We start from the raw sequence: 27,856 nt of genomic DNA on the forward strand, positions 1-27,856 counted from the left end.
GTGAGTGGAACAGCTGTGCATGCATGTAAGTCGCATCAGTTGTGTCCGACTCTTTGTGACCCTATGGACTGTAGCTCACCAGCCCCTCTGTCTCTGGGCTTCTCCAAGCGAGAATACTGCAATGGGTTACCATGCCTTCCTCCAGGGGATCTTCCAGACCCAGGGATTGAACCCGCATCTCCCAAGGCTCCTGCATTGCAGGTTCTTCACCTCTGATCCACCAGGGAAGCCCCAGAACAACTGTACCCAGGGCAAAAGAAACCTTGAAACTTGGCCTGAGAAGTGGAAGCTGAGATGTTACAAACTAGAAAGCAGCAGCAGTTGAGTACAGAGGGTGGAAATTACTGAGTGAGATGCTTTTCTCCACTAGAAGTATCTTGAGTTCTTTCAAGTTCATAGTGTTTGTTCCTTCTGAACGAGCACTGAACAATCTGCAAGCACTTCCAGTCCCCTAGGGAAACCTGAGTTCCCTGGCACAGTCCAGCTGGGCCTGGAGCCCGTGACCACAGTAAATGGACTGATGCTTCCTCACTGTTCCCCACATTTCTTGGACTTGATTTCTTCTGCCCTTTCCAAGTGAAGACAGGCTGGGGTAGGGGCGGCTAGGAGCTGAGTATTTCTAATTTCTTTCTGTTTTAGTTATGATACTACCTCCACAAAGTGAAGTAAAGGGACACATTCATTGCTAAATTCTTTCCTCTTTGTGATCCAAATAAATGATGTTTGTTATCCTTGATGTTGGGCTTCCCTGGTGGCTCAGTGGTAAAGAATCTGCTTGCAATGCAGGAGACCAGGGTTTGATCCCTGGGTTGGGAAGATCCCCTGGAGAAGGGAATAGCAACTTACTTGCAAAGAGTCGGACACTGAGTGACTCACACACACATACACACCCTTGAAATTTCCCTGTAACACGTGCTGGACTTTAGTCCACCTAATACTGTTAGGAAAAATCTGTGCAAGCAGAAGACATCCCTCTTATTTATATTGCTTAATTTTACATTTCACACATATTTTTAAAGGAATGTGTTTTAAAAGCATATTGTGTTTATTTGGCTTCTTACCTGGTGTCTGTTTAGAATTTTAAAGAACCAGTATAATTTGCCGTTTTCTAAGCTATAGAATTCTTAAAAATGTGTAGCTGCTCACTTCAGTTCAGTTCAGTTCAGTTCAATCACTCAGTCGTGTCTGACTCTTTGTGATCCCATGAATCAAGCATTCCAGGCCTCCCTGTTCATCACCAACTCCCAGAGTTCACTCAAACTCATGTCCATCGAGTCGGTGATGCCATCCAGCCATCTCATTCTCTGCCATCCCCTTCTCCTCCTGCCCCCAATCCCTCACAACATCAGAGTCTTTTCCAGTGAGTCAACTCTTTGCATGAGGTGGCCAAAGTATTGGAGTTTCAGCTTTAGCATCAGTCTTTCTAATGAACACCCAGGACTAATCTCATTTAGAATGGACTGGTTGAATCTCCTTGCAGTCCAAGGGACTCTCAGGAGTCTTCTCCAACACCACAGTTCAAAAGCATCAATTCTTCGGTGCTCAGCTTTCTTTATAGTCCAACCATCACATCCATACATGACCACTGGAAAAACCATAGCCTTGACTAGGTGGACCTTTGTTGGCAAAGTAATGTCTCTGCTTTTTAATATGCTGTCTAGCTTGGTCATAACTTTTCTTCCAAGGAGCAAGCGTCTTTTAATTTCATGGCTGCTGTCACCATCTGCAGTGATTTTGGAGCCCCCCAAAATAAAGTCTGACACTGTTTCCCTTGTTTCCCCATCTATTTGCCATGAAGTGATGGGACCAGATGCCATGATCTTAGTTTTCTGAATGTTGAGCTTTAAGTCAACTTGTTCACTCTCCTCTTTCACTTTCATCAAGTGGCTCTTTAGTTCTTTGCTTTCTGCCATAAGGGTGGTGTCATCTGCATATCTGAGGTTATTGATATTTCTCCCGGCAGCCTTGATTCCAGCTTGTGCTTCATCCAGTCTGACATTTTGCATGATGTACTCTGAATATTTGAGCATGACTTTACTAGCATGTGAGATGAGTGCAATTGTGCGGTAGTTTGAGCATTCTTTGGCATTCCCTTTTCTTGGGATTGGAATGAAGACTGACCTTTTCCAGTCCTGTGGCCACTGCTGAGTTTTCCAAATTTGCTGGCATATTGAGAGCAGCACTTTCACAGCATCATCTTTCAGGATTTGAAATAGCTCAATTGGAATTCCATCACCTCCACTAGCTTTGTTTGTAGTGATGCTCTCTAAGGCCCACTTGACTTCACATTCCAAGATGTCTGGCTCCAGGTGAGTGATCACGCCATTGTGATTATCTTCATCGTGAAGATCTTTTTTGTACTGTTATTCTGTGTATTCTTGCCACCTCTTCTTTATATCTTCTGCTTCTGTTAGGTCCATACCATTTCTGTCCTTTATCAAGCCATCTTTGCATGAAATGTTCCCTTGATATCTCTGATTTTCTTGAAGAGATCTCTTGTTTTTCCTATTCTGTTGTTTTCCTCTATTTCTTTGCATTGATCGCTGAGGAAGGCTCTCTTATCTCTCCTAGCTATTCTTTGGAACTCTGCATTCAGATGCTTATGTCTTTCCTTTTCTCCTTTGCTTTTCGCTTCTCTTCTTTTCACAGCTATTTGTAAGGCCTCCTCAGACAGCCATTTTGCTTTTTTGCATTTCTTTTCCATGGGGATGGTCTTGGTCCCTGTCTCCTGTACAATGTCACGAACCTCTGTCCAGAGTTCATCAGGCACTCTATCAGATCTAGTCCCTTAAATCTATTTCTTACTTCCACTGTATAATCATAAGGGATTTGATTTAGGTCATATCTGAATGGTCTAGTAGTTTTCCCTACTTTCTTCAATTTCAGTCTGAATTTGGCAATAAGAAGTTCATGATCTGAGCCACAGTCAGCTCCTGGTCTTGTTTTTGATAACTGTATACAGCTTCTCCATCTTTGGTTGCAAAGAATATAATCAATCTGATTTCGGTGTTGACTATCTGGTGATGTCCATGTGTAGAGTCTTCTCTTGTGTTGTTGGAAGAGGGTGTTTGCTATGACCAGTGTGTTCTATTGACAAAACTCTATTAGCCTTTGCCCTGCTTCATTTCATGCTCCAAGACCAAATTTGCCTGTTACTCCAGGTGTTTCTTGACTTCCTACTTTTGCATTCCAGTCCCCTATAATGAAAAGGACATCTTTTTTGGGTGTTAGTTCTAAAAGGTCTTGTAGGTCTTCATAGAACCGTTCAGCTTCGGCTTCTTCAGCATTACTGGTTGGGGCATAGACTTGGATTACTGTAATATTGAATGGTTTGCCTTGGAAACGAACAGAAATCATTCTGTCGTTTTTAAGATTGCATCCAAATACTGCATTTCAGACTCTTTTGTTGACCATGATGGCTACTCCATTTCTTCTAAGGGATTCCTGCCCACAGTAGTAGATATAATGGTCATCTGAGTTAAATTCACCCATTCCAGTCATGCTCAAAATTCTCCAAGCCAGGCTCCAGCAGTATGTGAACCGTGAACTTCCAGATGTTCAAGCAGGTTTTAGAAAAGGCAGAGGAACCAGAGATCAAATTGCCAACATCTGCTGGATCATGGAGAAAGCAAGAGAGTTCCAGAAAAACATCTATTTCTGATTCACTGACTATGCCAAAGCCTTTGGCTGTGTGGATCACAATAGACTGTTGAACGTTCTGAAAGAGATGGGAATCCCAGACCACCTGACCTGCCTCTTGAGAAACCTGTATGCAGGTCAGGAAGCAACAGTTAGAACTGGACATGGAACAACAGACTGGTTCCAAATAGGAGAAGGAGTACGTCAAGGTTGTATATTGTCACCCTGTTTATTTAACTTATATGCAGAGTACATCATGAGGAACGCTGGGCTAGAAGAAACACAGGCTGGAATCAAGATTGCCGGGAGAAATATCAATAACCTCAGATATGCAGATGACACCACCCTTATGACAGAAAGTGAAGAGGAACTCAAAGGCCTCTTGATGAAAGTGAAAGAGGAGAGTGAAAAGGTTGGCTTGAAGCTCACCATTCAGAAAACGATCATGGCATCTGGTCCCATCACTTCATGGGAAAAAATGGGGAAACAGTGGAAACAGTGTCAGACTTTATTTTGGGGGGCTCCAAAATCACTGCAGATGCCGATTGCAGCCAGGAAATTAAAAGACACTTGCTCCTTGGAAGGAAAGTTATGACCAACCTAGATAGCATATTAAAAAGCAGAGAGATTACTTTGCCAACAAAGGTCCATCTAGTCAAGGCTATGGTTTTTCCTGTGGTCATGTCTGGATGTGAGAGTTGGACTGTGAAGAAAGCTGATTGCCGAAGAATTGATGCTTTTGCACTGTGGTGCTGGAGAAGACTCTTGAGAGTCCCTTGGACTGCAAGATCCAACCAGTCCATTCTAAAGGAGATCAATCCTGGGTGTTCATTGGAAGGACTGATGCTAAAGCTGAAACTCCAATACTTTGGCCACCTCATGCGACGAGTTGACTCACTGGAAAAGACTCTGATACTGGGAGGGATTGGGGGTGGGAGAAGACGGGGACGACAGGATGAGATGGCTGGATGGCATCACCGACTCTATGGACATGAGTCTGAGTGAACTCTGGGAGTTGGTGTTGGACAGGGAGGCCTGGGGTGCTGTGGTTCATGGGGTCACAAAGAGTCGGACACGACTGAGCCACTGAACTGAACTGAACTCTGAATATAAGTTAAATAAGCTGGGGGACAATATATAGCCTTGACATACTCCTTTCCTGATTTGGAATGAGTCTGTTGTTCCATGTCCAGTTCTAACTGTTACTTCCTGACCTGCATACAGATTTCTCAGGAGGCAGGTCAGGTGCTCTGGTATTCACATATCCTTAAGAATTTTCCACAGTTTGTTTTTATCCACACAGTCAAAGGCTTTGGCATAGTCAATACAGCAGAAGTAGATGCTTTTCTGGAACTCTCTCACATTTTTGGTCGTCCAGTGGATGTTGGCAGTTTGATCTCTGGTTCCTCTGCTTTTTCTAAATCCAGCTTGAACATGTGGAAGTTCATGGTTCCTGGACTGCTTATGCCTGGCTTGGAGAATTTTGAACATTACTTTGCTAGCATGTGAGATGAAGTGCAGTTGTGTGGTAGTCTGAGCATTCTTTGGCATTGCCTTTCCTTGTGATTGGAATGAAAACTGACCTTTTCCAGTCCTGTGGCCACTGCTTAGTTTTCCAAATTTGCTGGCATATTGAGTGCAGCACTTTCACTGCATCATCTTTCAGGATTTGAAATAGCTCAACTGGAATTCCATCACCTCCACTAGTTTTGTTCCTAGTGATGCTTCCTAAGGCCCACTTGACTTTGCAATACAGGATGTCTGGCTCTAGGTGAGTGATCACACCTTTGTGATTATATAAAGCAATAGTTTAGTTTGTAACTGATGACGATTTAGATTTGATGAAATATAGCATATGAATCTGCACTGCCAATATGTTGTCCAAGTAGAGATGTGCAGTAGGCAGTTGGGAGTGATTGTCTGGGTCTTTGGAGAGGTGAAGGTACAAAGTACTCATTCATTCTAACATTGTCCAGAGTCTCAATCCTTTACAGCATTAACCCTAAGGCCTGAAAGCACAGTCCTGACGGGTTGTGTAAACTGAGGATTGCTAAGGAACCAGTGAGGATGTAAACTTATAGAGTTGTGTAACTATTGCTGAAATCCAAATTTTAGGACCTTTTTATTACCCCAGATCGATTGCTCAGGTTCATGTGCAGGTAATCACTGCTCCCATTTCCAACTCCAAGCAGTCACTAATTTGCTCTCTATTTCCAGAGGTTTTCTTTCTTCTGGGCATTTTATATAAATTGAATTCTATAATAAATGATATTTTTCACCTGGGTTATTTCATTTAGCATAATGTTTCTTGATGCTCATCCATGTTGTAGTATTTATCAGTGGTGGTGGTTAAGTAACTGTCATGTCCAACTCTTTGCGACTGGATGAACTATAGCCTGCCAGGCTTCTCTCTCCACTGGAGTGTATTGTTATTTCCTTCTCCAGTTGATCTTCCTGATCCAGAGATTGAAGCTGAGTCTCCTGTACTGCAGGTGGTCTCTTGTTGCAGGTGGATTCTTTACTGACTTCATTCCTTTTAATTGCCAAGTAATATTTCATTGTCTGATGGACCACATTTTGTTTATCAATTTACCAGTTCATGGGTGTTTGGGTTGTTTGTTCTATTTTGTAATTATGAATAAGAGCATTCACATATAAGTTTGTGTTGATATATTTTTTTCATTTCTTTTGGGTAGACACAGAATAATTTCTTGATTGAACTATGGATTCTTGTTTCAAGAGCAGGGATGTTCTATTGACATCTTTGCAATTTTCTTTTTTACATGGGGTTGTATTAAAACCTTGAGTAATATACCTAAAAATTAAAATACTAATGAGTATGTGAATATGAGAAGTGCAGCTAAAAGGCTGTTAAAATTTATTTGGCATCTGGTACAATTTACTGTCATTCACTAGTAACTACCTCCAGTCTTCCTGTCTGGAATAAAAATGACATATGCATTATATTTACTACTCTGCTAATACCACCAAAAAGCCTAGCAATTGTCATTTCCAGATTGCTCTGAGGCGACGTAGCAATCTAATTCTTTAAAACTGTGTTCTTGAATGTATCGTTTCATTGCTCCTTTTTTGTCCTTTTGCAGTTGAAGGACATTTCACATTTGACAACTGGGATTTTCATCGATTCTTAAAGGGGCCAAGAGAAAAAAGTAATTTGTTTTAAAATCTTTTCAGATCCAGAACAACATGAAGGATAGTTTATTAATTTGCCAGAGAAGTTAAGAGGTTGGAAAATTTCCCCAACCTTGATTTGCTCCATTCCCTGTCTTCTTACAACTGCAGGGCGATCCGGAGTCCAGTTTTCCATTTGCACATTTTTGACGGTATGAATAAGGAAGATGTGATGATGGTGGATGTTTAAATAACATTAGCAATAACACTTATCAGGACATTTCTGCTAAATTATTAGTGATAGAATAAGACTCATGCTATGGTCATTTATTCACTCATTCATCTAGTCACTAAACCAGCCTCTCATTATTTTTACAGATATTTATGTAATCATCTTCCATACGCTAGACACTGAACCAGGGACCTCGATACAACTGTGAACAGCATTTTAAACTGTACATATTAAAGAGAGAACCTATTTAGCAGATGATTTTCCCAACTAATTTAAGAAGGAGAGTTAAATTGCTTTGGAAGGAGAAATTTGCAACTTTTGGTTACTTGATTTAAAGATCTGTGGGGTTTTCTTTCAGCTCTTTGGTATATTAACCTGGTCAACATTTTTCTGGAATTACCTATGAGATTGGCATTGAGCAACTTCTAAGATCAGGCAAAATATGACCAAGGACAAGAATAATCATTCTCTAAAGTGAAAGTTCCAAGGCCCCTCAGATAAGGCCTTTTGAACCCTATGTCTCTTATTGAAACCAGAGGAGAAAGATATATTGTTCAAAAATAAAAATGCAAGATTAATTACAAGCATTAAAAATGTGGTGCTGTGTTCTGTTCATCTAAAATTCTTGCACATTTCTTTACACTATTGATCTTGCACAAGATGCTCAATGTTTGCTTCAGTCAAGTGGGACTCAATAGATACTTAAAAATGACTTGGGTACCGGGTTCCTGGATTAATACCCAGATGAAAAATGATTTAATTTTTAAATTTATACTTCTCTGCCTCAAAATGAGCACTCATCAGATGACATCAAGGGAGTGAAACTTATAATCTAGAAAATGCTTCCCTAAGTTTTGAGAAGAATGCCTAGAAACTAATGAAGCTATCATCTAAGAGAAATTCCATTTTCAACACAGGCATATATCAAGCTACACTTCAAATTTATTAAAACCTAGTATACAGGGATGTAGAGTAGTCCAGGGATTCTCCAAAGACAATCTCACCTTAGTCCAACATCTATCCTACATTTTCCAAAGCGTGGACATCCATAATACTGGTTGAGTCATACTGGGGTCACTCTCATTTTTTCCTAGACTTTTCTTATATAGCAGTAAAAAAACATTGAGCTCCAGTATTGTAATTTATAATAAGAAATATTTAGTCTTTGTCCCTATTCCTCGCACAGAGCTCCTAAAAAACCATTGGAATTTCCTGAGTGATGAGAGCCATAAAAGTGTCTTGATATTCATAACAAACCCCTTTCAACCACATCTGAGTGAATGTTAATGAGGTGACTTTTGGAAAGCACGTAAGAATGGGAGCTGGTTACCAGGCAATCTACCATGTAATTAGATGGTTGGAACTTTCTGTCCCACTGCCTGACCTGGGGGTGGGGAGGGGAATGGAGGTTGAATCAATCACACCAATGGCCAGTGATTAATCAATTGTGCTTGTGTAATGAAGTCTTCCTAAAACCCTAAAAGGATGGAGTTCGGGGGGATTCTAGGTTGGTGAACACATGAAGATTCAGGGAGAGTGGTGCACCCATAGAGCATGGAAGCTTCCAGCCCCTTTCCTATGCATGTCTTCCACCTGGCTGTTCCTGAGCTATATCGTTTTATAATAAAGCAGTAATCTAGTACATAAAATGTTTCTCTGAATTCTTTGAACCACTCTAGAAAATTAACTGAACTCAAAAGAGGGGCAATGGGAACCTCTGGTCTACAGCTGGTCAGAAACACAGTCACAACCTGGATTTGTGATTGGCATCTGAAGTGGGTGGGTGGGGGAGTGGGTAAGTCTTGTGGGACTGAACCCTTAACCTGTAGGGTCTGACGCGATCTCCAGATAGACAACGTTAGAATTGAGTTAAATTTGTAGGACACCCAGATGGTGTCACAGAAAATTGTTTGGTGGTATTAAAAACACATCAGAATATCAACCGGTGTCAAACGAGTAAGTGCAACTTAAAGATTCTCTGTTAGTACATGTGTTTGCACGTGGTCAGTCATGTCCATCTCTCTGTGACCCCATGGACTGTAGCCCCATCAGGCTCCTCGGTCCATGCGCTTTCCCAGGCAAGAATGCTGGAGTGGGTTTCTACTTCCTTCTCCAGAGGATCTTCCTAACCCGGGGATTGAATCCCTGTCTCCTGAGTCTCCTGCAGTGGCAGGCAGATTCATTACCACTGAGCTACCTGGGAAGTCCTTTGTTAGTGCTTAAAATACTTTGTCAGCTGCCTCTTGTCATTCAGAAATTTCAATTTTTATTGTATCAAATCTTTCCATATTTTCCCTAATGTCTTCTGAGTTTTGAGTATTGCTTAGGAAGATAAGAGCTTCCCTGAGGCAGTGGTTTAGTCGCTAAGTCGTGTCTGACTCTTGTGAACCTATGGACTGTAGTCTGCCAGGCTCCTCTGTCCCTGAGATTCTCCAGGCAAGAATACTGGAGTGGGTTGCCATTTCCTTCTTCAGGGGATCTTAACAAGTCAGGAATCAAACCTGAGTCTCCTGCATTGCTGCTGCTGCTGCTAAGTCACTTCAGTCGTGTCCGACTCTGTGTGACCCCATAGACGGCAGCCCATCAGGCTCCCCCGTCCCTGGGATTCTCCAGACAAGAACACTGGAGTGGGTTGCCATTTCCTTCTCCAATGTGTGAAAGTGAAAAGGGAAAGTGAAGTCGCTCAGTCATGTCTGACTCGTAGCGACCGCATGGACTGCAGCCTACCAGGCTCCTCCGTCCATGGGATTTTCTAGGCAAGAGTACTGGAGTGGCTTGCCGTTGCCTTCTCCGCTCCTGCATTGCAGGCAGCTTATTTACTGACTGAGCTACAGGGGAAGCTGGTTTTGTTAGTGCAATAGCTTCTAAATAGAAAGCACTGTGTTTGGGTTTAAAATATCAGAAGAGGAATACAACTGTGTTTATTGTCTGCTGGGATTAGATCAGGGAAGATCTGAGTTCCATAAATATGCCTTCCCTACCATTAGGGACACAGGAGAAAGTGGGGATTTTGGCTACCAGAGGAAGCAGGCCCTAAGGAGCACTCAGTCTCCTGTTTTCTCCTGGTGCTGTGCATATGCTGATGGTGGCCAGGTGGAGGATTTGGCTAGCCCAGCTAATTGCTTTTATCTAGAGGAATGAGCGAACAGTGCAGTAAAAGTGTGCTACCTCTAGATACAAATTAAACAGCACTAAAGTGCACTTAGAAGAAATTAGCAAAGCTCCAGAATGGAAAGTGACGTTAAAAAATTCATTCTCTTTTTATTTCAATTTTACGAATAATGGGAAATGAATAAATGAAAAGAGCAAGTAGAGAGAGGAAATAGTAAGGGATTATTACCACAACACAAAGCTTTTATAGATATTATGTTTGAATGGGCTGAATAAAAGAGATAGATTTTTAATCATTTCCCTAGTTTTAAAGATCACTATTATTTTAAAAAATTATTATTTTGGAAATCCCCAGGCTAAGCCTGTATACTTTGGATTTCAAAGTACAGCAACCACCAAGTTTTTATTTATTCTCACTAATAGAAGCAATGCTTCCTCTCCTTCTCTCTAGGTGGATGTTATTTTTCTTTATGTTGTTTCAAGGCAGATGACTTAGTCCCAGGCATAATATGAACTACTCATAGTTGAAGTTAAAATTTTATTTCTAACAATTTTGGTGTGTAAAAAATGGCACAGCATTTCACACCGTTGGTATATATCTCACAAAATATATGGAGAACAAAATAGATTCCTAAGCTGGTAGAAGGCATTCCACAGTATACAGAATTCAACTGGCTTTTCTTCTCACAGTATGAAATATTATCCGATCAGTTGGATGGATCAGTTAAAGACCATCACTGTATTATTTATGTATTATTACTCTGTGCCAGGCTTAGAACTAACAACTAGCCATGGATTGTCTATCTTGGTTGTCATATTTGTTCTATGAATTACACCTACATTATATTTGAAGAAACTGAGACTCAGAAAAAACTAACTACTCAAGGTCACACAATTGGTCAGGGAGCCAAGAATTGAGTTGGAAATGTTTATTTTTACTTGAAACAACAGGAAGGGAGACTTATGTAGTCCAGAAAGGGGAGAGTTATCTGGAAAAAAAAAAAGGATGTGATTTCAGGTGCAACTTTCACACAGAAGCTTTCGCCTGCCTCCTGATTGAGTCTTCTTCATGATGAATTAAGAACAAAATAACACAAAAACCTTTATGTCAGGGGATTGAAGTAATTGGAAAAGATCTCATTTTCTTTGGCTAGGCAGCATAGTATTAAGTGCTTTCCTCCAATTAGCAGTTTTATAAATTATCATTATTTTTTCAGACAGTTTTCTACCCAGGTGGCTGAGTTTTTGGTTGCAAAATTAGTTCAGATGGTCTCACACAAAAGTATGTTAAATGTTGTTACATGTGCTTTACTGAGATTAAATATTTAACATTTAATGAATTCCCTTTCCTCTTTGGTAAGTCTGATCTTTCTGGAACAATTTAAAAATAAATTTCATTCTTGAGTCTCTTGTTTTCCTGGTGTTCCCATATTTATTCAGTATTTTTTTTTATTAACTTACATACTAAGGAATTTAAATTCTATCTTGTGGATTAAACATCATGGCCCGGAAGGCTAACCAAAGAATTCAGTGGTCTCTAAGAGAATAATCATATAAGATGCTTCTAGAATAGTATTTGAGGAGGAGGAGGGTAATAAGTGTGTGTGTGAAGTATTGTTACACTTTTGAGGGCTGTGTATTTGAGTTATGTGGATAACAATTTTTGCTTGAATTTCCTTACGGTCTTGACCAGAAGATTTTTAGAGTTTTTTAAAATACTAATTTCTATAAGAATATGGATTAACTAATATAACCTTAGTGTCTATAGGAAGAATTTGTTGTTTAAATGATAAAAAAATATGTCAAAATATTTTGCTTTGGAGATTGGATGACTTTATTGACTGAATATTGACTAAAGTTAGCAAATAATTGACCATTTTCATTCTGAGCTGTGGGTACTGCTTCCTGTCTTTCACTGTGAAAGAGAGGACTGGCTGGAGCAAGCCACGTTCACCTCATACCTTTGGCCACATTTCACGGTGCGTTTCTGCCTGTGCCCAAACCTCTGGTGTGTACCATCAGTCAGTTCAGTTCAGTTTAGTCTAGTCGCTCAGTCATGTCCAACTCTCTATGACTCCATGGTGTGCAGCATGCCAGGCTTCCCTGTCCATCACCAACTCCTGGAGCTTGCTCAAACTCGTGTCCATTGAATTGCTGATACCATCTAGCCATCTCATCCTCTGTCATCCCTTTCTCTTCTTGCCTTCAATCTTTCCCAGCATCAGGGTCTTTTCTAATGAGTCAGTTCTTTGCATCAGGTGGCCAAAGTATTGGAGTTTCAGCTTCAGCATCTGTTCTTCCAATGAAAATTCAGGACTGATTTCCTTTAGGATTGACTCGTTTGATCTCCTTGCAGTCCAAGGGACTCTCAAGAGTTGTCTCTAACACCACAGTTCAAAAACATCAATTCTTCAGTGCTCAGCCCTCTTTATTGTTCAACTCTCACATTCGTACATGACTACTGGAAAAACTATAGCTTTGACTTATAAGGACCTTTGTCAGCAAGTGATATCTCTGCTTTTAATACTCTGTCTAGGTTTGTCATAGCTTTTCTTCTAAGGAACAAACGTCTTTTAATTTCATGGCTGTAGTCACTGTTTGCAGTGATTTTGGAGCCGAAGAAAATAAAGTCTGTCACTGTTTCCATTGTTTCCTCATCTGTTTGCCGTCGAGTGATGGGACCAGATGCCTTGATCTCAGGTTTTTGAATGTTGAGTTTTTCCTGTACCTTTCTTCTTTTAAAGCAGGGTTCAGCATTAGCTTGACAGAGAAAAATCAAGGAATTTGTGGGATTCAAAAAAAACTTTATGCTTATTTCTTCTCACTTCTGACTCAAAGTTGGCATATCCTTCAACTGTGAATTTAAGCTATAAGACAAAACATTGTTATATTAGCAACATTCATGATTTTGTCTTTCATACAAATAACAAATGTTTTGATATCATCACAGTATGATTGTTGCTGATATAACCCGCTGTCACAGGTACTTTGAAATTATGGCAGTTACTAGACTTGTCACTAGATCTTCTTATTTCTTGTTTTAATAAAGAAGGCTATATCATACATTTGGCTTTTAAATGTTTTGTATTTTAATATAGAGTTTCCTTTTTAATCTCATGAATTTTATTTTATGCATTTAAAAATATTATTCTGAGATGGGATCCATAGGCATCACCAGGTAGTGAGGGGTGCAAGGCACAAAGACCTGGAGAGGGGAATGGAAACCCACTACGGTAGTCTAGCCTGGAAAATTCCATGGACAGAGAAGCCTGGTGGGCCCTGGTCCACGGGGTTGCATAGAGTCAGATATGATTGAGCGACTAACACACTCAACGGCACAAGAAAGGTTAATATCCTCTGCTGGACAGCAAAGCTTCCCACGTGAATGCATGCGTGTGTGCTAAGTTCCTCTGTTGTTGCTGCTGCTAAGTCGCTTCAGTCGTGTCCAACTCCTTGTGATCCTATGGACTGTAGCCTGCCAGGTTCCTCTGTCCATGGGATTCTCCAGGCAAGAAGAATACTGGTGTTGGTTGCCATGGCCTTCTCCAGCGGATCTTCTCCACCCAGGGATCAAACCCATGTTTCCTGCATTGGTAGGTGGATTCTTTACCACTTACTCACCAGGGAAGCTTCCCATGTAAATAGCTTCATAATGTAATCTGAGAAATTTATGCTGTCAGTCCTTAGGATGACAGCTTGCAGCTGGAGCAACCCCACACCTATTGCGCCTTGTCTATACAACCATTAACTTTATGTGTCTTGTGAGATGAGAAAGGTTGGGGAGCACTCTTGAGTTGCTCATGGCTAGATTCTTTTAACATTATTCTTCCAAGAATACCATACTTTTACAAATTATCTCCTACATGGTGTAATTATCTTTATTTCAGAGAAAGCAAGGGAATTTCCCAGGCGAGAATACTGGAGTGGGTTTCCATTTCCTTCTCCAGGGAATCTTCCTGACTCAGGGATTGAACCTGCATCTCTTGCACTGGCAGGCAGATTCTTTACCAGCAAGCCACCTGTGAAGCTGTCTTAAATATGGGTAGCTCTAAAAGGATTAATTTCTTATCAGTACCCAGATTTCTTGTGACTTGATGACTTTTCCTTCATGTAGTCTCCCTTTTATTAGTGTCCCCAGTAGTATATGAGGTCAAATTTTAATATATCTAAGAGTCGTACTCTATATGTCCTTTTCCACTCTCCAGGCTAGAATTTCTGTGCATGCCAGTTTCTTCTCAGTTTTTGAACAATAAAATTAATAGAATAAGGGGCATTGTAGTTGATTGGTTTGTTGGTTCTTTTTATAGACTTCCAAAGTTTTCTCTGTCTCACTTACTGAGTCCCCAGCTTTGCAGTAAAAGGCTTTAAAGCAAATGGAATCCTCTCCTCTTTAAACTCTAGCAAACACTGATGGGCCAAGGACTGTACAGAAAGTGTCACATTCAGATGAGCTGTACTGGCCATCAGTGACATTTTCTGTTTCTTGGTATCCTGGAGACTGAAAATCGCTTGGTTTTCTTTATCTAGGCCACAGCTGTCTTGGGCCTGATTCCAATCATTTTGATCTGGTGAGGATTCTTTTTGGCAACAGAAATGCAGTAGATGAGGGGCTGTAATGACATGGCAGTGACAGCTGAAATGCATTTCCTTATTTTGATCTAGGTGAATGTTCTAGAGACCAAATGCTTATTCCTCTCACATGTCTAGGAGAAGATTTTTTTTTCAAAGAGATCAAGAGTGTTTCTTTTTTTTTTTCTTCTTCTCCATTAAATTGGACAGAGAACAGTTGTGAACCAGTGTTGGTTAATCTATCAAGTTATAAAAGATGAAAATCAATAAACAGAAAAACACAAAGTACCCCAATGTGCCCACACTGTCTCAAAGGAGTTCTTTCATCAGGAGAGGCTGCATCACAGTAGATTTGTTAGCCTAATTATGATGTATTTCCTTTTAACCAGTTTGTATAAAATAATTGATCACACATCTTCATAACAGGCTTCCCAGAGCAATTCATTAGTTCAGTAAAACAGTCTGAGTAATAGCTGTTTCATGCTTGCTTCATGATCATTTTGTTAGGAAAAAAAATGAACAGCAGCTGTATTTCAGTGTAGATGACCATCAGAAACAGTTGATTTATCAAAATGAATTGATCTTGGCAGCTTCCTATTTGGAGCTTAGATAGAGAAACAAAATTAGAATTCAGTGCTGCTCACATAGCCAGAACAAAGTAACGTTGGCTCGTTTTCCACAGACATTATGGCTTGCACTGTGGATAGATAGAAAAGTCAGAATTTATCCAGCCGTACAGATGAAGCCACACGTCTAAGTGACCAATAAATGGAGTGAAAGCCTTATTCTGCTCTTCTCTGCCCCCATAGGAAAATTGGCAGGCCAATACCATCTTTTAAACTTAGACATAATATCCTATCCCAAAGCATGGAACAGTGATGATAATATAACACATTCTAGCTTACTGGCAAAACAGTGGATTGAGAGAGTTAAAGGTGAGCTTAAAAAATGAGCCCCCTGCCCCCCGCCCCAGCCCCACAAATATACACAGTAAAATGGATTCTCACTCTGACTTCCATAAGGTTGTACTTTGGAAAGATCCTCAATCTCTTAGTGCATATCATCCTGATTTTTAACCATAGATCATAGCTTCACACAGCCGCATACATTCAAAACTTCTATCCTTTTCCAATCCACTTTCTCTTCTTAAAAACTGTGGCTTAATTCAGTTTAGCAGCTGCCTCCTTACAGCACATGCCTCCCAGATACACAGATTACATCGATAACTGGCCATCTGTGCTCGACAGTCACCGGTACCAGCTCCATTTCTTTTTTTGGCCTCTCTTTCTGAGCTCTCAGTGGGGTACTTGACCCTCAGGTACTGGGCTGCAGTCAGAGATGCAAAGAGGTTTGGATTACACACAGGGGCTGCAGAACTGAATGATTCCATGAAAGCAGCCTGTTTATGACTGTGACCATTTTTTCTTTCTTTCTTTTTTTTAATGCAGGGAGATTCTGCAAATACCTAAAACTTACTTTCCAGCTCCCTACCATATCGTGTCTAAGAGGAAGTGGATTTTCCAGGCCAGTGCTCATTTGTTGTTACCACCAAGCTTTTAAGGTTTCAATAATGTTCTCACTCACCCTGCCAGGAAGAATGCTCAGCTGAATCCATTATCAGCTTCCAGCATTTTTTCATTCTGGAGACTTTGTGGTCTGCCTAGCTATGTTACCTCGGGTGCCAAGTCTGTCCTGTGGGGAACAGTTGGGGAGTTTGGCAGAGAGACAGTGAACCTGCTCACGTCCTAGAAAAGTCATGGTTACAGGGTGAAGGGAAAACAAACCAAATCCCCAAATCCCACACTGAGAAGTCTTTGGTTTGCTGCTGACGGCAGGAGTGAGAGGGCCATGCTTGGACTCTGCTTAGAGGGTGGTGTGGCTGAGGGAAATGTGTTGAAGGTTCAGTTCTGTTTGGTTGCTCTAGGCCCTGCCTTGGCATCTATCCTCCTCCATGTTAAACAACATTAACTCTGAAGACCTGCCAAGATTTGATGATCAAATGTATTCATGAATCGCAGTGCAATGGATTTGAACCACAGTAAATTTGTTTCTGGAATAAACAGAGAAAAGAAAAGAGGTTTGATTTGTATGTTATCAGTTTGCTATCTGTGAGAAATAGGCATAACAGCACCCTTCTATGTGCAGGAGGTGGTCTGGATAAACAAGTGATTATGGGGACTGAGAGCCTAGGATTGGAGGCACAGCCTGGCTCTGGAGCTCATCTGGGTTTCCAACCCTTGGTCCATGTTTTTAGGATAAGTGGTGAACAGAGACTGATAATTACTGAGCAGTGGGGAGTTCCTCTTCTTAAAGTTCTTTAGTTTATGTGATTTTAGAGTATTTTCAGTGTTTCATCCAAATTCAGTTGATTAGTAGTTCTTGTTGCTGATTGATTCCTTCCACTCATGGCCACACCCAGGCTAAAATGTTGTCATGGATATCGTTTTCTACATATTTGAGGGTATCAGTAGTGTCTTCACAGGAAGGTCAGAGGGAGATTTCATGGGATGAGAACAGGGCACTGAATTGGGGGACAGGTGCCCTGGGGTAGCTATGTGATGTTGGATGAGCCACTTAACTTTTCTGAAGACAGTGTGCTACTCTCAATAATGAGATCATTCCTTTGATAATAAGATCTTATTGTGACCCTTAGAAAAATCAGGCAATGCCAACCTAATGCTTTCAGCACATAACAATAGGATTACATTAGTGTTTGTAAATATTGCTACATGTATTAGCATCAATATGATATAAATAGGAAGTAAACAACATATCTTGGAAAAATTAAAAAAAGTTAATGTACTCTCTTTCAGCCCCTTTCCATTCTATTTCACTTAATAGCTTTGCTATTCCCAGGAATTCTGAGACTAATGTTATTTTTTTTTTTCACTTTTTAAGGAATAGAGTTTTATTGTCTTCAAGTTCATATATCTTGAAATTGATGAGTTCTCAGATAAAGGTTGATACTACAAAGCTTTAGGAGACCCATTTCAGCCAGCAGTCTAGAACTTCTCGTTAGAACATTGTTTGTTAATATGGGGTGGGCTTAAAACATTGTCTGTGATATGTAACATGACTTTGTTTAAAGGATGATAAAATTTAAAAATGGTAAGAAATGTTCAAACATGCAGCGCGGTATAAAACATACAACTGATGTCTACAAATTGTTATTGTTATTTAGTCGCTAAGTCGTGTCCCACTCTCTGAGACCCCATGGACTGTATAGCCTGCTAGGCTCCTCTGTCCGTGGGATTTTCCGGGCAAGAATACTGGAGTGGGTTTCCATTTCCTTTGCCAGATATCTGCATACCCCTCTCTCAGTTTGAAGAAATGTTTTACCATGTTTGCTTCAAATCTCTGTCCTCTGTTTTTTAAAAAAATAATTTTCACTGGGGTATAATTGCTTTACAATGTTGTCCTGGTTTCTTCTATTTAGCAAAATGAATCGGTTGTGTGTGTACATATATCCCCTACCTGTCGAACTTCTTTCCCATTCAGGTCACCACAGTGTATTAAGTAGAGTTCCCTGTGCTATACAGTATATCCTCATTCGTTATCTCTTTTATACTTAGCATCAATGATGTGTATGTGTCAATCCCAATCTCCCAACTCCTCTCACCCTCAAGGATAATTTTAATATTAGTAAGTATTGGACAAAATCGGATATTTCTTGGTTTAGTTGTCTTTAGTAGTTTATGAGGTGGAGAAGGCAATGGCAAGCCACTCCAGTACTCTTGCCTGGAAAATCCCATGGATGGAGGAGCCTGGTAGGCTGTAGTCCGTGGGGTTGCTAGGGGTCGGACACGACTTCACTTTCACTTTTCACTTTCACACATTGGAGAAGGAAATGGCAACCCACTCCAGTGTTCTTGCCTGGAGAATCCCAGGGACGGGGGAGCCTGGTGGGCTTCCGTCTATGGGGTCACACAGAGTCGGACACGATTGAAGTGACTTAGCAGCAGCAGCAGCAGTAGTTTATGAGAGAGGCTATTCCCAGGATATGCTTATGGCGTAGCATTCTCATTTAGCCTAGGGCTTTTCTGCACGTCGTCTCTTTCCTTCTCCCCAGAGTCCTATGTCAGCAGCAGTGAATGCTTAAGTAGGCTCTGTTGGGAAAACTCTCAGTGACCTTGGAAACGGTATTTAACCTTTCCATGGATCAGCATCCAAATTGCAAAGCCGAAGTGACAGCAGCTGCCTCATTCACAAGTCTGAGAGTTATGACTAAGAAAAGGGATTGTAAAACACAGTGCAAATCCTAAATGCTACAGACAGGTCTGGTAATGTTAATAACTAACCAGCTCATGCCTGGCGGCCATCACCAGACCCTTAAAGCCAATTCCTTAGCAGTAGTCCAGGTCACTTCCTACTGGAAGTGGAAAAAAGCTCAAATGACAAAAAGTTGCAGCAATATTCGATCACTGTCAACAGCAAAATTGTGGATTTGTTTTGAAGCACATTTAAAGCATGTGAGTGCTCTAAGAGGGTGTTTCTTCTGTGGGGAAGCCAAGGTCATGAGCTGTTAATGTGACTCCTTTCACAGCACCGAGTTCACAAAAATCTCTTATAACAAGATGTTTTTCTCTTTTCTCTTTTTTTTAAGGAGAAGAAAACATATTTGGCATAAGTTATATGACAGCCACAGTGAGGCTTTCTAATGTGTGAAAGACATTGACAATCAGCCCCATGAGATTTATGTAATTTGAGAATATAGCTTTAAAAATCATATTAGAGGAGGCAGTACTTAAGATTAATATAGAGGCCATTTACCTTTTTATTATATGTTTTATTAGTACTTAGCAGCTTGATTTATGAAAGAAAAAAACTCTGACTACATTGTTGAAAGAGAAAGACTGCGCTATAAAAATTAACATAAGATGGTGACAATGCATCCCTCCATTTTAGGAGAGAAAGTTGTGGAAAGTTTGCTGCAGCATGTGGCTCTGGGTTCCCTTGAAGGTGATCTCCCGCATGGGGCTAAAGAAGAATCATGGGAGGATTTCCCTGGGGAAGTGGAAATTGTGGGAAGACCAAAAGGAACCAATTTATTGTGGGGTGTGGGGGAAACTGGGGGACCATCCGGACAGAGAAAACAGCATCTGGGAGGCTCTAAGGCAAGAAAGAGGTTGGCGTGTTTGGAGCAGATAGGAGAATAGTGCAGCTGGGGCATAATTAACAGCGTGAAGCATGGCAAAGTGAAGTTTAAGAGATGTGCATGCATGCGTGCTAAGTCGCTTCAGTTGTGTCCGACTCTTTGCAACCCTATGGACTGTAGCCTTTCAGGCTCTTCTGTCCATGGGATTCTCCAGGCAAGAACACTGGAGTGGGTTCCCATGCTCTCCTCCAAGGGATCTTCCCAGCCCAGGAATTCAACCTGCATCCCCTGTGTCTCCTACATAGAAAGCAAATTCTTTACCTCTGAGTTGCTGGGGAAGCACCCAAGAGACGTGCAGTTAAAATTTCTTATTAAAAAGCATAATTTCTTGAAGTCAGTCAGAAAGAGAAATACAAATACTGTATATAAATGCCCATATATGGAATTTAGACAGAGAAGCCAATGGCACCCCACTCTAGTACTCTTTTCTGGAAAATTCCATGGACGGAGGAGCCTGGTAGGCTGCAGTCCATGGGGTCGCTAAGAGTTGGACACGACTGAGTGACTTTCACTTTTCGCTTTCATGCATTGGAGAAGGAAATGGCAACCCACTCCAGTGTTCTTGCCTGGAGAATCCCAGGGACAGCGGAGCCTGGTGGCTGCTGTCTATGGGGTCGCACAGAGTCGGACACGACTGAAGCGACTTAGCAGCAGTAGCAGCAGCATGGAATTTAGAAAGACAGTAACGATGATCCTATATGCAAGGCGGTAAAAGAGACACAGATGTAAAGAACAGACTTTTGGACTCTGTGGGAAAAGGCAAGGGTGGGATGATTTGAGAGAGTAGCAGTGAAACATGTATATTACCATATGTAAAACAGATGACCAGTGCAAGTTTGATGCATGAGCAGGTCACCCAAAACCTGTGCTCTGGGATGACCCAGAGGGATGGGGTGGGAAGGGAGGAGAGAGGGGCATTCAGGATGTGGGGACATGTGTCTACCCATGGCTGATTCATGTTGATGTATGGCAAAAATCATCACAATCTTGTAAAATAATTATCCTCCAGTTAAAATAAATCAATAAATTAATTAAAAAAACGTAGTTTCTAAAAGAAAACCTTAGTTTATTTGGTGCATCAAAAGTTATTTTATCTATAATAAAATTGTGTACATAAACTTTAACACAGTGATTCCATTTCTAGGGCTCCTAAAGACACTTTATATATATATATATATATGTAAAGAGTTATGTCCAAGAATCTTTATTATGATTTTGCTAACTTTCCAAAATTATCCTTTTTAAATTTCTGTGGTTTTATTCCTTATCAGCTTTCTATAAGATTGATCATGTTTTTTCTTATTTCTCACACTTTTGTCTACTGATATGGAAGTTTTTAATTCTATACCTACTTTATGTAAACTTTTAATTTCTATGTGCCTTCCTAAATTCTTAAATAGTACATCTGTATGGTCCTATGAACCAATGTAAGGCCCTTGAAAATCCTTAACTCTGAAATCTCCCACTCATTTTCTTAGTTTTTGTCCCATATTTTAATCTCCTTGTTTTAAAAATCATTTCTGTTCTAGGTTCCAAATAGTTACTTCACCATTAGCTGTGCCTGCTCTACTGTTTGCCATTTGTAATCTTTTAACACAAAATAATTTCAAACCTAGAGAAGACTCATAGGAATAGGATGACGAACTTTTCTTCCTGATATATTTAAGAGTAAGTGGCTGATGTGATGCCCTATCACTTCTGATTACTTAGTCTGTACTTCTTACAAACAAGGACATTCTTCCACATAAGCACAAACAATCATCCAAATCTGGATATTAGCATTGATACATTACTACCATCTAATCAGACTCCTTTCAGGTTTTGCCAGTTGTCTCAGTAACACCATTTTATTAAAAGGGTTTAGATTGGAATTATGCATTGTGAATAGTTGTCTTGTCTGTGTAGTCACCTTTGGTCCGGAGTGGTTCCTCAGTCTTCCTTGACATTCATGTTGACACTTTTGAAGATTACCACTCAGTTATTTTGTGGAATGTCTCTCAGTTTTCATACCTGTGGTATCTCCTCATGGTTAGATTTAGGCTGTTTGTTTCGATAGGAATATTACAGAAGTGATACCATGTTCTTCTCATTGCATCCTATTAGATGGCACATGGTTCTGATTTGTCCCATTACTGATGATCATAACCCTGGTTAGAGTGGTATACGTCAGGATTATCCATTGTAAAGGTACTCTTTGTCCTTTAGTAATTAGTGAGGATTTTGGGAAAAAGGACTTTGAAACTATACATCCCATTTCTCATTAAATTTCCACTAAGTTGCTCTAGCATCCATTGATGTTGCTTGGCTGAATTAATTATTACTCTGATGCTTGTGAAACTGTGATTTTCTGATTTCTTTATTGTACCTCCATGTATTCACTGGCAGTCCACTGTAAGGAAAAGTTTTCTTTTCTCTGTGTTTAGATACTCACTTGTTAATTTATATTAGCATTAGTGCTGTTCAGTTGCTAAGTTGTGTATGACTCTTTGCAACTCATGGACTGCAGTACTCCAGACTTCCCTGTGCTTCATTGTCTCTCAGAGTTTGCTCAGACCTATGTCCTTTGAGTCAGTGATGCCATCCAGCCATCTCATACTCTTTCACTCGCTTCTGCTCTTGCCTTCAATCTTTCCCAGCATCAGGGTCTTTTCCAGTGAGTCAGCTTTTCGCATCAGGTGGCCAAAGTATTGGAGCTTCAGCTTCAGCATCAGTCCTTCCAATGAATATTCAGGACTGATTTCCTTTAGGGTTGACTGGTTTGATCTCCTTGCTGTCCAAGGGACTCTCAAGAGTCTTCTCTAGCACCACAATTGGAAAGCATCAATTCTTCAGTGCTCAGCCTTCTTTATGGTCCAACTCTCACATGATTACTGGAAAAACCATAGCTTTGACTACAGAATTTGTTTTATACAATACATGCATTTGTTTTAGTCAATGGATTATCATCCTTTGCAATAATTATCTATTTTGAAGCTCAAATTGTCCAAAAATGGGCTAGGATTCTTTTTACGCTGATGTCTGTGTCTTTGATATTTTACCCATGATTCCCTGAGTACTTCATTACTTTTTGGCCCAAAGATGTTTCAAGCTCACCTTATAGTAGTACTTTCCTTGCTCAGCTCAGGAAGCAGCCTTTCTCCAAGAAGCCCTGTGGTTCCTTTTAGTGGAGAGTGGTTATTTAAGAGAGTAAGATATGAGTGTTAGGTGTAATCATTGCTGTTATTCTCAGATCACTCTCACATTAGTTCTCTCTTCTTCTGTATGTATCTATCTAGATTGTGTTGCTGTTTAATCGATCAGTCGTGTCTGACTCTTTGCAACCCCATGGACTGTAGCCTTCCAGGCTCCTCTGTTCATGGAGTTTTCTAGGCAAGAATACTGGAGTGGGTTTCCATTTCCTTCTCCAGGGAATCTTCCTGACCCAGGGATTGAAACCATATGTCCTGCTTTTTTCTGCATTGGCAGGTGGATTCTTTTACCACCGAGCCACCAAGGAAGCCCCATCTATCTAGATACGCATACATAAATATATAAACATATATATATATATAGATATATTTACATCTCAAACCATTTATATTGACATCCATGAGTTCCCCTAATACTTTCTGTTACAGTCCACTTTATTTTTTTTTTAATCTTTTTGTATATGTCTCTCCTTTCTCTAATATAAGGAATCTGATGTTTCTCATACATTTATTCTCCGTATATTTATTGCATCAGTCCTACCTGTATGTGGTCCATTTCTCCTTGCATCTGTGTTCCCCACTCATTGACCTTTCATGAACACCTGTCCTACTCAGCTCCACTTAATGACTTTTGAATTGAAATGTTTAAATTAAAAAATTGCATTGATCATACATTTTTATTTACGAAAGTGAAAGTGTTAGTCACTCAGTATTGTCTAACTCTTTGTGACCCCATGCACTGTAGGCCCACCAGACTCCTCGGTCCATGGAATTCTCCAGGCAAGAACACTGGAGTGGGTTGCCATTTCCTTCTCCAGGGGATCTTCTGAACCCAGGGATTGAACCTGGGTCTCCCACATGGCGGCAGAATCTTCACTGATGGAGCCACCAGGGAAGACCATTTTTGTTTTAAATCACGTTTGTACCTAACCCTTTGTACTTGACATTGAGATTCTGTTCTTATCTCTGTTTCTGTGATCATTTGAGACTTACTTTCATGCCTACTTGCAAGCTTCTCTTGGACTGCTCTATGATCTTTAGTTTTGAGGGTTCAAATGATTTCCTTAGTTGTATCTATCCTCTCTGCTACAATGTAACTCAGTTTTATATAGGGCTTGCAGGTTTTTTTTTTTTTTTTTACTGGGAACAGTTCTTCAGTAGGGGTTGTTTACTACTGAAGCCCAGTGTCCTGGGTTGTGGAATTGTCTCTGCGGAGTCATTCCTGTGGAATGATTTTGTATTTGCCTCTTCCTAGGATTTATGAGTTTTACTGTTTTGAACAAAGTGAACTATTAGTTTCTCATGTTGGGATTCCCATTCCTGGGGAATATGAGCCTCTAATCCATGGCACAGATTTGGTGCTCTTCCTTCCTAAATACAAGTGATTCTTTTTCAACCTTATCCATTGTACATGATCAACTTCTTTATAGCTTTTCAAGTTTGGCAAGCAGAGCTTGCAGAATAGAATGCACAGCCCTTCGTGGCCCCCAGTTTTATGCAAAGTTTAGTTATGACTCTCATGGGTGTACTCTTGCCTGGAAAATCCCATGGACAGAGGGGCCTGGTAGGCTATAGTCCATGGGGTCGCAAAGAGTCGGACACGACTGAGTGACTTCACTTTCACTTTCACTCATGGGTGTGACATCTCCTTTTCTATTTCCTAACTTCATTAAATTACAGCCCTCAGCCGCTGGCTTATCTGATTCTAATACCCCTGGTGAGTGGTTTTATCTTCTACTTATCCTTAACGCTTTTCATTTTCTCTTACTTGGTTAAGTATTAAAATCATTTTTTATTTTAATTTTTTTGGTTGTACATTGTTTCACATTTTATTATTTGACCAGGGAATTCTGTACTGTATCTATTAATAAAATATTGCAAATGACTTAAATGTTTAACAATAGTTTAAACTGATGGAATAAATTATAGTGTAGTTGTATGACAGAATAATATATAACTATTACAAATAATGTGATTGAAATATCAGGTAGAAGTGATATATAGGAAGTTTTACATTATAATGTTAGGAAGTGTGATACAAAGCTATAGAATGTTTATTATGTGAAAAATAAAAACATGTAAGAAAAATGTGTTTAAGAATATATTAGAATGTTAGGAGTAATTGCTTGGTTTTGTGGGATTATTATTGAATTAGTTTTATTTTCTGTGGAGATAACAGAAAAGTAACTTTGATAAACATACCTAGACCATCAAATTCCTCAAGTAATAATAACAACAATATGTGTAAACCATTTTAAAAGTAAAAATGGTTTCTAGGAAGTTTAGTTGTAAGATTTTCCCCATATTTGGGATTGAATAAAAAGTTTTGAAAGTGAATAAGGTACTTTAATTTCAAACTATTGTGAACATCTCAAAGGGGTTTATCACTTGAATTTGAATTAAATTAAAAAAAATTTATTTGGCTGTGCTGGGTCTTAGTTGCACAGCGTATGCAATCTTTGATCTTCATTTTAGAATGTGGGATCTTTGATTGCAGCATGTGGGATCTAGTTCCCCCAGGGAATTGACCAGGGATTGAACCTGGGCCTCCTTAACTGGGAGCATGGAGAGTTAGCCATTGGACCACCAGGGAAGTCCCTAAATTGAATATTCCTCAGGAACAATCTTCATATGATTATCTAAGTTAAGTTTAAATAAAACTTTGTGACTTAGCCAATCTTTGTTTTCAATAATGCACCAAGTATTAAATTTTGAATTTTAAACTCACTGAAATCAGGAACACTACTGCTAATTATTAGTTCATGGAATAGCATACATGTTTGTAATCAGATTTTTATAGTTACCAATAAAAAGTTATCCTTTTTAAAATCAGCTGTATCATTCAAACCTGAATCACTGTGTCCAGCTGGGTATTTCATTTTCAAGTACACTAATGGGAATGCAATTCTGAGTTGCATAGCTTTAAGAAAAATAACAAAAACAAAACAAAATTCATTATCCGTTGGCATCCCAGAAACAGATATAATAAAGAGATTGTTTCAGACACTTTACTGTCATTAGAGCATTTAATGTATTTCTTTGCCTGTTTAACTCTTAACCATATTATCTTGCCTGGAAATGCTCACAACTGTAACTCGTATTTCTAATTACTATGTTTTTTGAATTGACTGCAATCTCTGTAACCATTTGTGACCTGTTTTTTCAATGATTGCTTTTCCTTCTCTTTCAAATCATTCTTCTCATCAACATTCTCTCTCCATATTCATCGCTGTTGTTTCATAGTCTCTTTGGGGTGCTTTCCCCTTCTTATGCACAGAAAGTGAATCTGTGGTTACATAATGGGGTAAACAGGCGAGGCTACTTACTCCAGTAGCCCCAAGACTGACAGAGCACTCTCTCAGGTCACCTGTGTCCTGTTAGTACACCTGGACCCTTGGCAGTGGCCTGACAATTGGGAAGCTTTGGATTATTCCATGTTGTCTCTATTTCATTAGGATTTTGTCTATGGGGTCTCAATGTTCTTATATGCTTCTGCCATTTTTGCACCTACTAAAACTTTAAAACTTTTGAATAAGTGAACCAATACTTAAAATATACAAAATTATTGGATTAAATAATCAAACTCACAAATGCATATAGCTCTTAAGAATAGTCATCACCTACTGGTCACTAGTCCTCATCAGTATATGTAAGTGAATAGATGTGGCTGTCCTTAAATCACTGGGTGCTTATGGGTGAGTTGCCTCGAGTGATTAATGGAAAATATTGTCAGCTGAATCTTGAAATCTTGAGGAAATTTAAACTTTTATAAATGTGCACACATATTAGATGTCGGTTTTATCCTCTCCCCTCTCTTTCCCTCCCTCCTGTCTTTTCCTCCTCTCTCCTTCCCTTCCTTTCCCTTCTTTTCCTCTTTCTCTTTTAAAAGCTAGTTCTTTGAGCAATTTAAGGTTATTAAAAGTTTATCACTTATTTTTTGAATTTCATCTTAGAGTATAGGAGTTATTTGCTTATTTAATAAGAAAAGAACTGTTCCCCATGTTCAAAACCATGATATTTCAGAAAGGGATGCTACCCTCTAACAGGAATTTGTATAAAATAAAGAAAATGGCTCTTTTAAATAGAGGGGAGGCAGGAACACTTAATGAACAGCTTACTTTATGTTCAGTTCAGTTCAGTTGCTCAGTCGTGTCCGACTCTCCGCGACCCCATGAATCACAGCACGCCAGGCCTCCCTGTCCATCACCAACTCCCGGAGTACACTCAAACTCATGTCCACAGAGTCGGTGATGCCATCCAGCCATCTCATTCTCTGTTGTCCCCTTCTCCTCCCGCCCCCAACCTTTTCCAGCATCAGAGTCTTTTCCAGTGAGTCAACTCGTCGCATGAGGTGGCCAAAGTATTGCAGTTTCAGCTTTAGCATCAGTCCTTCCAATGAACACCCAGGATTGATCTCCTTTAGAATGGACTGGTTGGATCTCCTTGCAGTCCAAGGGACTCTCAAGAGTCTTCTCCAACACCACAGTTCAAAAGCATTAATTCTTCGGCGATCAGCTTTCTTCACAGTCCAACTCTCACATCCATACATGATCATGGGAAAAACCATAGCCTTGACTAGACGGACCTTGGTTGGCAAAGTAATGTCTCTGCTTTCTAATATACTATCAAGGTTGGTTATAACTTTCCTTCCAAGGAGCAAGCATCTTTTAATTTCATGGCTGCAATCAGCATCTGCAGTGATTTTGGAGCCCAAAAAAATAAAGTCTGACACTGTTTCCACTGTTTTTCCATCTATGGCCCATGAAGTGATGGGACCAGATGCCATGATCTTTGTTTTCTGAATGTTGAGCTTCAAGCCAACCTTTTCAC

The sequence above is a fragment of the Moschus berezovskii genome, chromosome 1 (genome assembly GCF_049115385.1).
Source record: "Moschus berezovskii isolate FMDL1 chromosome 1, NW_MosBer_1.0, whole genome shotgun sequence".
Lineage (NCBI taxonomy): Eukaryota > Metazoa > Chordata > Mammalia > Artiodactyla > Moschidae > Moschus > Moschus berezovskii.